The sequence below is a fragment of the Cyprinodon tularosa genome, unplaced genomic scaffold, assembly GCF_016077235.1.
Source record: "Cyprinodon tularosa strain WSP-4 unplaced genomic scaffold, ASM1607723v1 ctg457, whole genome shotgun sequence".
Lineage (NCBI taxonomy): Eukaryota > Metazoa > Chordata > Actinopteri > Cyprinodontiformes > Cyprinodontidae > Cyprinodon > Cyprinodon tularosa.
This window is the reverse complement of record NW_024039182.1, coordinates 228,493-244,443: the sequence shown is the minus strand read 5'-3', so window position 1 is coordinate 244,443 and position 15,951 is coordinate 228,493.

Sequence of the window (15,951 nt, the reverse complement as noted above, 5' to 3'; positions counted from 1 at the left end):
GTAACAAAGCAGGTGTTTATGGGGAAGCATTCTCGCAAATTGCTTTGTTCTTTTTTAATAGCTTGCACACACAAAAAACTCTCTTTCCCATTTAGGAGAAAGGTGTCAACAAACATTGCCTGAAAAAAAAAAAAGGTGACATCTGTTTCACATCCCCCCTCCTTCCCTTCATATATCACAGGACTTTGCACACTTGTACAGCTATTATCTTTAAGGACATTTAGTGACAGCATTAAAGATCATTTTCTAGAATACAACAAAACTGACCATATCTTAAAAGAGAAAAAGTGCTTAATTTTTGTTTTCATTTGGCTCACAATAATCCCTCTTATTTGAAAGGATGAAAAAGAAGATGTGAAAAACTGAAAGAGAAAGGCTTAAACTGCTCAAGAGGTAGGGGTTAGTGGTCAGTGGGTTGCTGGTTTTAGCCCCATGTTGGTTCCTATCCATCTATGTTGTCCTTGGGTAATACACTCCACTCGCCTTGTCTAAGTCATTGCAGCTGTGAATACAATGTAGATTACCACCATCAGCATGTGAATTACTGACTTTTTTTTATTTTTAACAAAACATTTATTAAACAATGATTGAACAATTAACAGTTAAAAAAACTCATGTCAGCTATTACAATAGCAGCTTGTTATATGTTAGTTCTCCCAAGTCAGAAATGGTGCACAAACTCTATTAAAACCCATTTGTAAAAAACCCTTCAAATGCCAGTGGCTCTGTGGGAGCAAAATTCCAGCCTCAACCTGGCCTTGATGTTAGACTTTCACAGAGCCACCGCATCAAGCTGAGGTCCTCCCTGCAGTTTGTCACTTCGAGTCAGGTAATAATAATAATAATAATACATTTTATTTAAAAAGGTGCCTTTCTGGACACTCAAGGTCACTGTACAAAAGCATAAAGAGTGTCAGAAAAAATACAAATAAAAACATTTAAAAATATAGAGGCTGTGACAGTGAAATTGATATTTAAAGAGAATAAGCAATCTTGAACAGATGGGTTTTAAGTTGCATTTTAAAATGGAGAATTGAGTCCGTGTTTCTAAGTTGGGGTGGTAGAGAGCTCCAGGGGGCAGAGCGGCTGAATGCTCTGCTCCCCATGGGGGTGGGAACATGCAGGAGGTCTGACAGATATGGGGGGGCAAGGTGGTGAAGTGCCTTGAATGTCACCATGATAATTTTATATTGAATGCGGAACTGTACGGGGAGCCAGTGGAGCTGTCGGAGGACCGGAGTGAGGTGGTGGATAGAGGGAGTTCTTGTTATGATGTGAGCAGCTGAGTTCTGGACCAGTTGTAGTTTATGGAGTGATTTCTGAGGAAGTCCAAATAGGAGGCAGTTGCAGTAATCTAGTCAGGAGGTGACAAGGCTGTGCACAAGTATGGCAGTAGTGTGTGGGGTAAGGGAGGGACGGAGGCGGTTGATGTTTCTTAAGTGGAAATAGGCAGACCGGGTAATGTTATTTATATGGGATTGGAAAGATAGTGTGCTATCGAGGATGACACCCAGACTCTTAACCTGGGGGGAGGGGGAGATGGAGGAACTATCAATAGTAACTTGGAAACTGTCGGTTTTGGAAAGAGTTGATTTGGTGCCAATGAGGAGCACCTCAGTTTTACTACTGTTTAATTGAAGGAAGTTTTTGGTGAACCAGGCTTTTAATTCACAGATGCAATTTGTGAGGAAGGCGGGCGGAAGAGAGGATGTTGCGTGGTGAGGTAGAGCTGGGTGTCATCGGCATAGCAATGGAAGTGGATGTTAAATTTGCGGAAGATATTGCCAAGGGGAAGGAGGTAGAGGATGAAGAGCAGGGGCCCTAGAACAGAGCCCTGGGGCACACCTGAGGTGACGGGGGAGGGTTGGATTTGAGGGTCTTCAGTTGAATGAACTGAGGCCCCGTCCAAACGAAGCCAAACCCTGGCCTAAACGCACAAATTTTTCACCAAACCAGCCTCTCATCCATACGAAGCCGGCGTTTCGGGGGTCTGTAAACAATCTTTTTTTTATTCAGCCTTCAGAGTGGGAAGATTTTGAAATCTCCATCTTTAAGCTCTAACCGCATTTTTTTTCTTATACGCATGCGTCATAGCGTCGCCTCTAAACACGCATGCGCGACACAGTATCACAACAACAATGACGCCGTACTGTGTTGGCTTACAACAGAATCTTCTTCTTCTGGAATATCTCCAGGAAGAACAGAGGAATATAGACGACATAGTTCAGCACCTGAATTTGACTGAACCACGAAAATTGACCCGCAGGGCAATCATGTATAAATATTAGTGCGCATGCCCAACATTTCGTCGCCTATTTTTGCTTTGGCACCACAGCGCCACTTACAGCCCTGGCATACATTTTGCAGCGTTTTCATGCATTCGTGTGGACGATCACATTTATTTTACGTCTCCATCTTTACAACAAACGTTCTGGAAAATATTAGCGTTTCGTGTTCGTTTTGACCTCGTGTGGACGGGGCCTGAGTGCGGTCAGAAAAATAGGAAATAAACCAGTCCAACAGAGTGCTAGTGATGCAAATGGAAGAAAGCCTACTGAGGAGGGTGGTGCGACAGATGGTGTCGAAGGCTGCACTCAGGTCGAGGAGGATGAGGATGGTAAGTAGTCCAGAATCAGATGCCAGATGTAGTTAGCCATTTTTAATTTCAGAGATTAAATAATCTAAAATCCGGGATCTGAAAGCAGTGGCTCGACTGTAATGCACACCGTTGATAAAAACCCCCCAAACATCCTAAAAACGCTCAGTAAAAAAATTCTAAGAATGCCCCCAAACTTCAGTAAGCAGTTTAACTTTACTAGTAGCATATGTATATATATATATATATATATATATATATATATATATATATATATATATATATATATATATATATATATATATATATATACACATCATGTGGAAGCACTGTATGTACCCCATACACCTTTTTCTTCCTCCTTTCTTTTTTGACTATTGAGCTGATGTAAATGTCTCCACTGTGAGATCAATAAAGTCAATCAGTCAACGTTGACATGTTTTACTCTAACCAAAGAAATCACAGTTCTTTCCAGAATCACAGCATAGAGTAACTGAGTAGTACCTTTTCCTCTGATTTCATTTGTTATATTATACTGTAGATTTTTTTTGGTTGTGCTTCAAAAGTTTTAAGCAATCGATTCAACACGAGGGAGTACAATCCATTTGTGGTTGAAAATGACATTTGCAAGTTCAAGTGCTTCACTGGTTTCCACTGAAATGTTGTTAGCAGTTTTTACTGGAATGTCCTTCTCAACCTAAATAAACCAACTTAATACCCTCCAGAAAAACAAACTGTAGGGGTTAGAGGAAAAATACTGTTTATGAAAAAGCAATGCACTCAGCATCTGCAGCTTTCTTGTGTTAAGTTCTAGGAAAAGGAGTTTTAATGTACTGTGGTTAACCTAACCAAACCATCATGATTCTCAGTTATCAATGTTCATCTGTGTGTTTATTCATCTAAATGTCATTCTTTCACCTTCTGGACTCACCAGCCCTCCATCTGTTATTTCTCATTTTGTTCATTCAGCTGTCCCTATCCTGACCCATGAATATTGCAATTTGACTTTTCTTTCTACGTCCATCTACACCAGACTCTCAGTTTGCACATGGCACAGCATCATTGTCACCCTCTTTACCCTTTTTTTTACTCCTCCCCTTCATCCTTTCTTGCCTTCATCTCGTGCTTCCTTCTCCCCACTCACTCCATCTGCTCGATGGGAAGTCATGTGACTTCTCTGAAGCTGAGCCCTATAAACCAGCAGCACTTGGGGGGCTATGTGTCTGTGCAGGTCTCTGATTGGTTCTTGCATTTAGATTTGTGCACACACACAGAGAGACACTCTGCAGACCCCCGTTTCCTTCTTCCAGGAACTAATGTGATGCTTTGTGTTAGAAAAAATGGATTCAAACTAATGTGTGTGCATATGGAGTAGATATATTTGAATAAAGGATTGATTAAAAGAACTGTAATTAATTTATTTATTATCAGCCAATAAGCAAGATAATTTTTATTTTATTTATAAAATAACCAAAAAAAATCTTCTCATTTTTGTTTTTACTGGAATAATCTTTTATTTTCAATATTTAATTTATCTAATTATTTTTTTAATCAGTTGATTTCTTTACTACAAAAATAGCATTATTTGAATCAGTTTCTTGTTTTTTATATAGGTCTTGGCCTCTTTTGTGGACATTGTTTTTGCTTTTTGTTAAGTTGCTAGGTTTTAATGCAATCATTAGCTTTATCTCTCTGTATAAATACTTCTTATAAATGCAGCTAGTTTACCTAAACTGGCTGTGGGGGGAAGCCAGAGCCATGGGAAGTGGGGGTGCTGCAGCACGAGATGGAAATTTAAAAATATATACGTATTAAACATACTTTGCAGAATTTATGAATTTGTTATGAATATTTTTCAAAATCATTTTGACTTTTTTATTTTACCTTACATATATTTAGATTTTAATTTCATTAATTTTGAGGCCTATTTATAAGGGTTCCTGTTTGTGGGGTTTGTTTTGTGTTTTTCTTTTTGTTTCTCTTTCCCCCACTAGATGGTGCCCCTTCCCCGTTTGGGCCCCCTCTCACACCTGCAGCTCGTTGGGTCATCACCAGAGGAGTATTTGAGCAGCGGACTGTCACCACCTCAACCCCAGAGTCTTTGTCAGTATTGGGTACTCTAGCCAGACTTAGATTAGCTGAGTCAAACCATTGTGCCTCGTCTCTCTGAGTCTAAGTGTTTGCCTATTGTCTCCTTTTGTTCTCCAGTAGGATGGCCTCCTGATCCGCTGCATAAGCCTGGTCCTTCTCCCCCCTTGGAAGGAATTACTCGAGTCACACTAAGCAAGGGAAAACCTTCACCTGATCCGTTCAAGCCACCCTCTGGGAAACTCTGTGACAGTACGCTCCATTGCTCTTCTGGACCTATCACTAGTCTGCCTTGTCCGCCCTCCAACGAGTTCAACCATCCCAGGTCAATACCCCCACAAACTGGACCCAGGGATCAACCAAGAACCCCGTAATGTGAATCAATACAAACCATTCATCTACCAAGAATAATTTTCCCAGACGGACCATGAACTCATCACTGTGATCTCCCCTCTTGTGTTTCTGGTTCCGGTTCATCAGGCCGCTGGATTTTCCCCTGCAGAGAATCCCCATCAGTTTTGTCTCTCCGAGTACCTCCTTAGTTGTCTTATCCCCCGAGCTGAGAAAACCCAGTCAGGTCGTTCTGAGGACCTCCTTAGTTTTGTCTTTCCCTTGCTGAGAATCCCCTTTAGTTTAGCCTCTCTGAGTTTCTTGTCTTTGCTCTCACCGGTTTCCTTTCAGTCAATAAGTTGGTTATCTTTCACCCTGCCTCTGAGTGGTGTTCTGCATGTGGGCAAACTTTTAGGATCCCATCATGACACTAATCAACACAAGTTCCCGGAAGTTACGTTGTCATGGCAACTATCCTGCATGGAGCAGCACAATAGTAAATTTACATAGTCTAATGACAGAAACGAGGAGGAAATGTGGCACAGAAATGCATTTTGGGTTCGCCCGCTTATGAGAGACTTTATCTCCACGAGCCCAGAGCGGACCTGAACATTTGAACACCTGTAACCAGGCAGGGCAACCTGCCTGTAGCTCAAAGCAAGAGCATGGGACCGTTGCGCATTTTCATATCTGTTCGTACAAACTTTGTGGTGACACTCAGGTTCATAACACTCTGCAACATGGCATTCAGCCAACCGTTGTTGAAGGAATTGGAGAACTTAGAAAAGTACATGGTTGCATCAAAATTGCAATCTTCTGTGATGCTGTCCTCTTCTCGGTACCTTCTACTAATTCATCTAAACAGGCCTCATTTTCCTCTGTAACAATTTCATCTGATGGACTATATTTGTAGGTTGCCTTACTGTATCTGTTAGTTTTGTCCTCAGTTGTAAATTAGTTTCATCAGGGCAGACCAAGCAATTGGTTGTCCCTTCTTCCACTCTGGAGAAGTGATCTTTGCTTTCTAGTGTTTCATTTAAACAGAAGTCAAGTTCCTTCCCTGTCAACATGTCCTGTGCAACAGGGCCTTCATAGGTTTGCTGACTGAATTCCTCTGTTTCATCCACAGTTGTAATTTCATTCAGATTATTTGAGCAGAACCAGCACCCCTCGCGATCCCACTTGGGATTAAGCGTATCAGAAAATGGATGGATTATCTGAACAGACCAAATTGTTTTATGTCAGTCATCTGCTTTAAAGCAATCATGTTTGACTCCTCGTGTTTCATCTAAAAGGATGTCAAGTTCCTCTCCTGTGACCATTTCATGTAGAAGACGGTCCTCGTTGGATTGCTGACTGAATTCCTCAGTTTCAACCACAGTTATAATTTCCTTCAAATTATCTGGGCTGACCAAATGGTTTGTTGCTCTGTCATCTGTTCTTGAGAGATCATCTTAGTCTTCTAGTGTTTCGTTTCAACAGACATGATTTTTCTGATTATTTCATTTTGTGAACTGTGTTTGTATACTGCCTGACTGTCAGACCAATGTCTGTGGAGACAAAATAATTTGTGTTTCTGTCCTCACTTTAAATAACTTTTTGATCTAATTTTTTGTCAAGTTCCTCCCCTGTGACTCCATGTTCAAGAAGCTCTTTGTGGTTTGTCGGTTAGCTGTTGCTAGCTGTGGATTAGCTGTGTTAACCGCTAAGCTATTGGTTGCCGTGACAACAGAAGCTTGCATAAACATTCCAATGCCATCACAGCATTGCATTGTGTTTATTGGTAATTGATCATCATTACTGGATTAAGTGAAACTTAATTGATTTAAATATGACCAAATACTATCATCAAACACCTGTTTGCTTGAGATAATCTATATTGCTAATCTGATGGACATTTCCTCAGTGCATCACGACAGCTAAGGTAATGAACTGAAGATTACCAAAAACTCTACCTCGGAATGTAAGTTTCTATATGTTTACTGATTCTTTCATGTGCTGTGCGTTCATTCCAGTAGCATGCATGTTTGTTAAACATAATAATATGTGATAGGGAATCAGTTGAATAAAAGCAACCCTTCTGTTTTAATCATGGTAGTTTGTGATTATTCATACAGCATTGAACGGTTGTCTAAAAAGAGCAGGGCCTACTTCCTTTGAGTAACAACTTGAATAGACAGAGACAAATATTTTCCTGGTGCTTAATGATTAATAACTCAGCTTGAATTATAAACCATCAGTTATGATCATTTAACTAATGAGCAATACTTGGTTTTATTCTTGATTTGAATGACATTAATTAGCTATAACTTCCAGACCTAGTTCTAGATTTGATCTATAGTAGTAGAGTCTTTGCCAGTATTAGGAAGCCTTCCTGATCCACTGGATAAGCCTGGAACCCCCCCCACCCCCCCACCCCCCCGGAGGGATAACTGAGTCACAATTGAGGAAGGGGAAAACCTCCACATGATCTGTTCAAGTCCTCTTCAGGAACACCTGGTGACAGTCTGCTCCATTGCTCCTCTGGACCCAACGTTAGTCTGCCTGTCCGCCCTCCAACGAGTTCTTTCAGCTCTGGAAAAGCCCCCACAAACTTGATCCAAAGATTAACCAAAAGTTCACCAAACGTGAGTTCCTCTCCTGCTAATTACAAGCCTCAGCCTTTTTTCCTACGGCCCCTGTACTGATCATTGTGATCTCCCCTTTAGTTTCCGGTTCCGGTTCATCAGTCCCTGCTGTATATCTCTCAGCTTGTGTTTTGTGAACCACAATAAACCTGTTAACTTTTTCCCTTGGCTTCTGAGTATGTTTCCGCATGCGGGTCAGATCCTTAAAGCCCATCATGACAGTAAGGACAACATTCACTAAAATGTTCTGACCCTCTTGCATTTTTCCTCTTCTTTCTGTATTATCTTTACATGTTCTTGGCATATTTTTTGACTGGAATGGAGTTTCTCTTCTTCTTTTCTCGTTATATTCAGCCCATTGAGAAACTTGAACTCTTCTTCAAAAGGCTTACTTCCAATAATGTACTATTACGGCAATTTGTTTCTGCAATAGATGACGACCAAAGACAAAATTACCAATATCTGTTCAGGAAAAAAATCAAAGTTTCACAAGAAGACATATTTCCTTTTTGGTAAAGAAGAGGAAATTTCTCAACCACAGCTTCTGCATTTTATTATATTCCTCATACAGAAAGCTTACGCAGTAAACACCATATAAGATTTCTTAAAATTGTTTGTTCATGTTTCTCTTTAGTGTAGTAACTGGTGAGAGGAAAGCTTTGCAAGAAGAAAGAATAACCAGCTTGTTTGGACAACTTTTTGCACACAAACAAAGAATTTGACCTGGTTCCACTTTACATCTAACATATACATATTAAAAAGTGGAATAAAAATACAATTTTTTATCATTTAAGAATAAATATAGCATTTTATTGAATGACCGACTTTCACTAATAAAGAATCTCTTCATTCTCTGTCGGTAGTTTGTTATATAAAGATGGGATTCTGCCATTCATCCATGACTCAAAACAGGCTTACTCACCACATATGCATGTGCATATGGTAATGCTTGAACTCATTTGTGTGGGTGTGTGTATTTGTGTGCCACAGTGTCAAATTGAAGTAATGTGCAGCCTTGTTGGCTGGTTGCTGTGGGGACACACAGTGACACCTGAGAGTATTGCTGGGCTGGGTCTGACTCCTCGCTGTTACAGTACAGTGCAGTCGTTTGGCATTCTGAACTTTTCTGCTGCTATGTTTGTGCAGCTGTGAATAGAGAGGCAAAAAAATAAAGGAATCTTAGAGAAAACAATGCATCTGTGCCTACACTTTTAGAACTGCTGCTTTTAAAACCCAGTCTTGGGCCAAATTCTGGATTTATTTCAGATCTAGGCTGATGTAACACAACACAGTTTAGATAGGGTTTGGAATGTGTAAGATTTTGTGTCCTTAATAATGACCTATGCATCATATTGAGGTTACCAGAAACCCATAACACATCTAATTCATTCAGTTAAGCTCGGCGTAGACCTTTGAGCTTTCATCTGAGGGTTTACAGTTATTCACTGATACATTTTGCTTAGGCTGTCCAATATCTGCCCACAAAAGTACAACTTTTAAAATGTCCATTAAAACTCCATATTTTCATTTCCATATCAAAATATATGTATCACGGTTGGGTTGAGTTTGTGAGGACCAAAATGCAGAGGTGAATTCTTGTAGATTTAATGAAATAACTGAGGCAAAAATCCAAAAACCAAAGTACATAATACAAGGAAACAAAGCCCACTCTACTTCAGGGGAAAACTCACGTGGGGAGCCAGGAAAAGACGAGAAACCAGCACTGAGGAACAGCACAGGGAGACTTTATATAGGAGACAGAACAAAGACAGGACTAATGAGCTGAATGGGAGCAGTTGTGAACAGAGGAGTCTAGAAAGGAGCCAGGGAAAGGGAGACCAACACAAGAGGGAAATCAAGAAATACCTAAGTACTCAAATACATCCAGAAAACATCACAAAATAAACAGATAAAAATAGAAAACAAAGAAAAACATGGATCAAAGTGAAATTGAAAACTCAAAAGAAAATTCAACAGAACCAAAACCGTGAAAATCTGAATCAGTTAATTCATCAGTTGTTGAACCCAAGGCCCATATTTCTCGAAATTTAATGCTCCAATTAAAAAAAGTTTATCTCTGCAACCACAAGGTCTATTTGAATACATTTGATGTCAAATGAATTGGGAGTTTAATGGAGGTGTTTAAATATATGTATATATGTTACTGATGGAGAATAAATGAAGATGATACAGCAAAATTTCAAACCTCATTTGAACAAGAAAGCAACTTTCAGGAACAGCAACTATATGAAATGATCCTTTGGAAGCAATCAGTCTCCATCAAACTAAAGTACAATATGTTGACAATGTTTTTGCAAAGACTTCCTCTTCTAAAGTCAAGTTAAACAGAATTATAGAGGTTTTTTTTTTTTTGAAAAAAGTTCAGGGAAGGTTTCCAAAACGGCCATTTTGGCACAGTTGGCACCATCGGTTCATAGAAGCTAGGCTTTTAGCCTTGATTCTACAGTTTAATTTGATGTGATACATTGTTATATTCTTTTTCATAAATGCATCTTTACCAGTGTCGTTGTTGAGGTACCTTAAAAGGTAGCCTGACGTAGTCCTACTCAATTCTAGTCAGAATATGAGTCTGATACTGCTCCATAGAGCTGTGATTATGGAGCGTGTTTCAAATGAACCAGGAAAAAAAATGCCTCTGCACTCAATTGGATAGACCTACAACCAATAAGAGCAACGGAGTGCGTGACGTATGTTAAGCGACGCATAGTTGTTGTCAACAAAAATCAAAGCGTGCAGTTGCACGCCTAGAATAAGAAGATGAGCCTTGATCGCGTTTCTCTGTTCCTCTTTTAAAATGAATTTGCTGTTGATATCTTCTAGAACAGACCTAATAGCAGAATCTACACACCTCAACTCTCCAGCGGCAGCCATTGCTGTTGTCACCCAAGCGCGCTTTTGTGACGTTGTTGATTACGTTACTGTTGATCATCTGTCCATCATCGTATAAAGCCCGCCCTAACAATTAGATTGGCCCGCCAGATATTGTGCGAGCATACTCGCGCTACTATTGAGCAATGCCAGACCGAACTTCCTGACCTCAAACGTTCTGGGCGGGACTAAGTTCGGAATGGCACCCAGGCTACTTAAAAGGTGCCCCTTGTGTTCAAAGAGTTTAATAACTCGCAAATCAGCTGCTTGCACGGCAGCAATTCCTTTATTTAGTCATCTTGATGTGGTAAAGATGCCTTGGGGTAATTTAACCCGAGCATGGAAATGGAGAAAAAGGCCTTTTAGTGATTTTGAGTGTAGCTTGGCTGTTGGTCACAGACAGGCTGGTTGAGGAATTTTAGAAACCACAAATCTGCTTGAATATTGATTTCTCCATTTCTTGGATTTAGAGAGAATGGCCCAAAAAAGAGAGAGACTTTGGATGGTCAGAGAACAAAAAGACTGCTATCGCATTTGGCATTTTAGTTTTGTTTTGGTATTTCTTATTCTGCTTCCTTGTTCACGGCATCAAGCATTTCTCCTGTTTCCTCATAATGTGAGGTAAACACAACATGGCTGTGAAGACTCACAAGGGATTAAGTAGGAAGGTTGACCTAAAACATAATTGTAAAAAATATATATATTTACACACTAAGAAATGAAACAGGTATTCTGTAATTTTTCCACTCTGCGACACTGTTTTCAAAAACAATCATTTATGCTCTCCCAACACACTGAATCTGTTTGAACAACAAAATACACCTAATCTCATCTCTGTGTGCAAAGGGCCTTAGTCAGACTATTCTGTGATCATTATCCTGTTTCTGAATATTGCCTTTGTAGTTTATAATTTTGGGTTTATAAAATTGCTCTGGTCATCTGCCTGCCTTTCAGCAATCTGGTCAAGGTCTCCACCCTTTCATGACAAAGACTAATCAAAGAAAAAGCAACAGTGGATCAAATTATCAACCATTAAGTAGGAGGTTTCAGAATGCAAATACATGACACGTAGAACCTTGAAAGGTGTTAAGGTCTTAACACATCTTCCTGATTATTTGCAGTTTGACAGATTTGGCCGCAAAGCTGTAAATTGGGCTTGGTTGGTGCTGAGTTTAGAAAAACATCATATACTGACTGTGTTTGGGTGTCGAAGTGAACTTATCAGTGCAAATCAGAAGTATGTCTGTCTCCACAGGCTTGGACACACTCAAATGCATACTTACACATGTGGTATTTAAGCGCATTCGGCTGTATGCATGCTTCCCATATGGTTTTTATTCATCCCTGTCCCAGTTATGCCCCTCCTGCTGCCTTGCGTTCTTTGTGTTTCTATCTGGTGCATGCACTGATGGTGAAGGAATGATGGAATGCTTCAGGGTAAATCTCTGGTTTCCTGGAAGTTGGTCTGGTTTTATCAGAAGCGGCTGTGACAATACTTGAACTGATGGGCTGACCAAACATCTCTCCTATAAGCGTCAATCGGGAAACAAAGAAAGCTTCCTGGAAGGAGTAATCAGCAATCCAGAGGCCCTTCCTGGAAGAATGGAATATATTGCCAGTTGCAAGAACTTTCCTAACATCTTAGAAGAAATTTCCACCTTCAACACTTGACGTGGCTGACTCTGGCGAGAGCTCAGAAATGTAAGAAAGCATACATGGGGCTATTGGTTACGCTGAGATTTTAATCAGGCTGCCAGAAGAGGGGTATTTAAACAACATTCCCATTGCTCAACCTGCTTCCCATTTCCTCGTACTGCATGAAAACATATAGTCAAGGCAAAGAATATGCTCGAACAACTGCTGTATGCTGTGATACAAAAAAAAGGTCCTAAATCTAAGTTGTCCATGAGTGTTTGAAGGGCTGTTGAGGACTGTTGAGCTGGACACAGCAAGTCATAACCTGAAAAAAAAATGAATCATAGTGGAAAGACTTTGTGTGAGCGTGTTAGATTCACAAGAGGAGCAAGGATACGGGCAAAATATTCCAGCACCACTCACCAGGCAACTATGGGGAACATAGGATGAGTCACAGTGAGCTGAGCTGGCTTATTTAGACAATGTGTTTGTGTGTAAAACTGGATTATTCCGGTTGGATTTTTGGGAAGAGGGTTCACTCAGTTCTGTTTGTCTTCTGACCAACGACACTTTAGTGATTCACTTTAGTGCAAACTCAGGTTTCCCTCTCATAAACAAACAGACTCTCTCTCACACACACACACACACACAGACACACACACACACACACACACACACACACACACACACACACACACACACACACACACACACACACACACACACACACACACACACACACACACACACACACAAGGTGTCAAAGCAAAATGGGAACTGTAGAACTGAATTATTGTAATTACCTCCAATCAGATAAGCTACAAAAACAGGCATTGTACATTATCCCAAGTCTCACACATGGTACACCCCTATTTAAATACAAGCACACCACAAACTACACAGTCATTACGTATTCCACTGATGATGCTTGAATGGAAAAAGGAATTACATACCATTCTTAAATACCTTGGAGAACCTTTTTCGGCAGCAGTGACGTCATTTTCTGTATGACCTTATCATTCTCTCACATTGTTTGGAAGGAATCTTGGCCATCTTTTTTTACATAACATTGCTTCATGGCTTGCATGACCCAGTTTTGGCCTAGTTACAGCTGGGAGGACATTCAAACCGCTGCTGTTGTGTTTGGGATCAATTTCCCTTTGAGGACAACATTCGGGTTAAACTTCAGGTGCCCGACAGGCGATCTCACAAAACTTTGATGCGCAAAGGGTTAAAGGTCGACCCAATGATGGCAGGTTTAAAAGGTTCTGTTGGTGCAAACCAAGCCCAAATCATCAAATCAGCCCACGTGGCACTGCTCATTATTGATCAAATGTCTCTGCTTTGGTCATTTCTAACTCATACAGCCATGATCTATTGTAGCAAGGGCAGGTTGGCAATCCCTTCGAACTAACCATAGCTGAACTACCATGAAACTTACCTTTAATATGCTAACTAAAGCCTATATTTGCAGCATCCAGTAAATTACCTCAGTTTAGCACCCAGGCATCTCTGGGTAGTGTCTGCAAGGTTTGAATTTCCACTTTGTTGACCTAGGAAGATTTGTATCTACATAGACATCTTATGATTGACATTACTGCAATCAACAGAATGGGGCCTGCAAGGGGAATCAGCGGGCAGCATGGTTGCCTTGCTGCAAGATGGTTCTGTGTTCGATGCCCACCCCAGGGTCTTTCTGCATGTAAAGTTTGCATGTTCTCCCTGTGCATGTGTGGATTCTCTCTTGGTACTCCGCCTTCATCCCACAGTCCAAAAAAACATGACTGTTAGGTTAATTAGTTTCTCTAAATTGTCCCTAGGTATGAGGATGTGTGCGCATTGTTGTGTGTCTTTGTGTCTGTGTTGCCATACGACAGACAGACAACCTGTCCAGAGTGTACCTCTAGCCCATAGACTGCCAGAGACAGGCACCGGCCCATGAGAGGACTAAGCGGGAGAAGATGCATGCATCAACAGATTGATTAAAGGTTAAGACCTGCTTAATCCGCATGTTTTCATCCCCCCCCAAAAAAAGCCTTATATATCAGTGGACCACCAATGTCCAGGTTTTAGTTTTGAGGCTATCAGCTGATACCAAAAGTATGCGTATGATGTTTTGCATATCTAATAATAAATTAGGTTTTCTTAAAAGACAATGAAATATTTGTGTATTTGAAAGAAGGTTACAGACTCGTACTTTAGAACCTTGGACTTAAGTTTCTTTAAAAATAGTTTCAAGACCCTCTGGCGGCAGCAGTTCCTTTACTTATTGCTGATGTCTTTTCAAATTGCAAATACTTTACTACTCAGCTGTCAAACAGATGGCTTCATCTTTACCTGCAGTAAAGATCTAATGGTTTATTGACTCCAAGATTTCCTGGCCTTGCAGATGCAAAACAGCAAATTCATCATCCCTCCACCACCATGCTTGACAGATAGAATAAGCTGTTTTTGCTTTTCTTTAAATTTTAATTGCATAAATATGCATTGAGCCAGTAACAGGAGCTAAAACTGATGTTAAAAAAGTACAGCTTTATGAATTCATATATTACCACACATCTGTATCCTCCATAAAAACAACCTGCTAATAATGTTATGTTCACATTTGCTGACCAACAGCTCTACAGCTCATTTTACTGTGGATGATGGCCGCCACTCTTCATCTTCTCAATCAGTTACAAAATCAGGCAAAAGTAAATTTTATATATTTACTAAAATAGAAAATAAAAAGTTAACTTAAATGTAGACTCATTTAACCATTTAAAGCCTGGACTGGTGAAAAAATTGACAGAAAATGCTATTTTTTTTTAATCAGAACTGTCAATTAACTTTCTGACAAATGAAATAAAAAAAACTAGAGCATTTATTTGCATCAATTTTGATACAGTATTTATTTCTGTATAATCTTTTACACATTATCTCTTTGCTGAATGTGTCTGATTGTGTATCACACTTAGGATGCAGAAGTCTCAAAAACTCCATCCATCCATCCATCCATCCATCTTCCTCCGCTTATCAGGGGTCGGGTCGCGGGGGCAGCAGCTTAAGAAGGGAGGCCCAGACTTCCCTCTCCCCAGCCATTTCTTCCAGCTCTTCAGGAGGAACCCCAAGGCGTTCCTAGGCCAGCCGAGAAACATAGTCTCAAAAACTCATTTATCAGATATGATACACTTGGCTTTAAAAGGTTAACACTATTAGTAAAATCTGAAACGCATTTATTTTTTGATCATTTAAATAATTATGCTTGATCACGAGCAACAAGAGGGTTGCAATGACTACCCTTTTAGAGATGATTTGGGGAGCTATGTCACCTTTTTACACATTGGTCCAACGTCTTTTATAAAGTCCAAACCTAGAGAAGACGTGTAGCAGCTTTAAAAGGGATATTAATTTCGCTTTACACCTTGACTTGGATCCTTCCCACACCACCAAATGTTTAATTACCTGCTTTAATGACCTTGGCATCACTGTGCTTGTTGAGCTCAAAGAGGAGGATGATGATGATGATGAGACATTGGATTCACCGATGCCGACGTGGTGAAGGCCAAAGTTAAAGCATCTTTTATTTAAGGTATAATTTCCAACAGTTTCACTTGTATATTAAAAAATGCATACATCTCTAACAATGCAAAAATCTAAATCAACAAATAATGAACTTTTGGAATGAGTATGTGTGCAATGAAGCAACATGATAAGAATTTTGATTATTTCTATGCAGTTTAACTGTTATTTTCACACCTTTCTTATTTTGGCTCTTGATTTGATAAACGATAACGTTAGTAACGG